The sequence below is a fragment of the Trachymyrmex cornetzi genome, unplaced genomic scaffold (genome assembly GCF_001594075.2).
Source record: "Trachymyrmex cornetzi isolate Tcor2-1 unplaced genomic scaffold, Tcor1.1 scaffold131, whole genome shotgun sequence".
Lineage (NCBI taxonomy): Eukaryota > Metazoa > Arthropoda > Insecta > Hymenoptera > Formicidae > Trachymyrmex > Trachymyrmex cornetzi.
Window position 1 is genome coordinate 663,470 of NW_017295884.1, and position 1,343 is coordinate 664,812.

The 1,343-nt window shown below is 37.8% G+C and overlaps 1 long non-coding RNA gene across 1 annotated transcript in view; it reads left to right on the top strand.

The window, feature by feature from the left end:
- The first annotated feature begins 373 nt into the window (after window positions 1–373).
- The window catches only part of LOC108770727 (uncharacterized), a 17,813-nt gene continuing 16,843 nt past the window's right edge, over window positions 374–1,343 (top strand). Inside the window, exon 1 of the long non-coding RNA XR_001940611.1 lies at window positions 374–442. This is a non-coding gene — a long non-coding RNA (uncharacterized LOC108770727). The remainder of the gene's footprint in view (window positions 443–1,343) is intronic.

Genomic DNA, 1,343 nt, shown 5'->3' on the forward strand with positions numbered 1-1,343 from the left:
TCAATGAAGTAGTGGTTATTCATACCCGGAAAAAAGACTTCTAAAATCAACCATAATTTGTTCATATACGGGGTATCTCACAACTTCCTCCTAAAGACATATTCTTGAGGTAATTTTGAGACGAAAATTCTAATACAAAAATGTCGAGGCTATATAAGCCCTATATAAGCAAAAATATGTAATCTTGCTTCAAATATTTTGATCTTGATTTGATTAAATTTGTGTTGATAATGTAAATATTTTCTTGCACTCAATTCAATACTTGCTCAATCAAAAATCTAGCATTAATATAAATTCAATCAAATCAAAATTAAAATTTTTGAAGCAAGATTACCAATTTTTTTTTATAGTACCAGACGTCATACTTTACGCTAAAAAAACAATTTTTTCCTTTTGCAAAATTACGTCTGACAAGTAGTTTGCAGGAAAGCAGGTTGAAGTTGTACGAGGTAAACGCAAAAATTATTAATCGAATGTAATTTTACTACAGGAAAAAGTTGTTCGTTTTAGCACAAAAAACAACTTTTTCCTTTAGCAAAATTGCGTCCGATAAGTAGTTTTTACAGGAGAACAGGTTGAAGTCAATAAGCGCAAAAATTATTTATCGGATGCAATTTCGTTAAAGGAAAAAGTTGTTTGTTTTAGCATAAAGTATCACATCTTGTACTTTGCGGACGCGAATTTGAAAACACTCTATATGTATATATATTTATATATATATACATATATTACAGTTGATTTAAGAATAGTCTTTCTTCTGTGTACCAAACATTTCTCTCAGTATGGTGTTAATTTCACATCACGTTGGCGTTAATATTAACACCAACACGATGAGGATTATATAGACACCATGGTGTTAAATCAACATCAATATCCTTTAGAGTGTAGGCTTAACAATAAGCGTGAGAATAGCGACGGGGTGGATCGCTAATAAATGAGGGTGCGCCTTCTCGAGTTGGATCGATGGATAATTCCGAAAGACGCCCTGAGGCGACCGCTTGTCGTGTCGGGTTGTAATCGCAATGATGAAGACCAGTGAAGATTATCGCTGCTGCTTAATTTTTTGCTGCTCCGCGCGAAGGCATTTAAACGATATTTGCCGCGCTCATCTACCGAGGCTTATTCGCGACATGGCCGATATCGCGGGCGCCGCGATAAGGGTCGGCGATCGGTATAATTCGATAAATCGGCCGCTCGACGGAATTGGCATGCGCGATAAATTCCAAAGCCAAGCCGGCCAGATAAACGTCGCGGATGCGCGGCGAAAGGGCAACGCGAGGCGGTAATTGACAAGTGGCATCACCGAAACGGAAATTTGCGATAATGGCCGTCGCCACGATGGG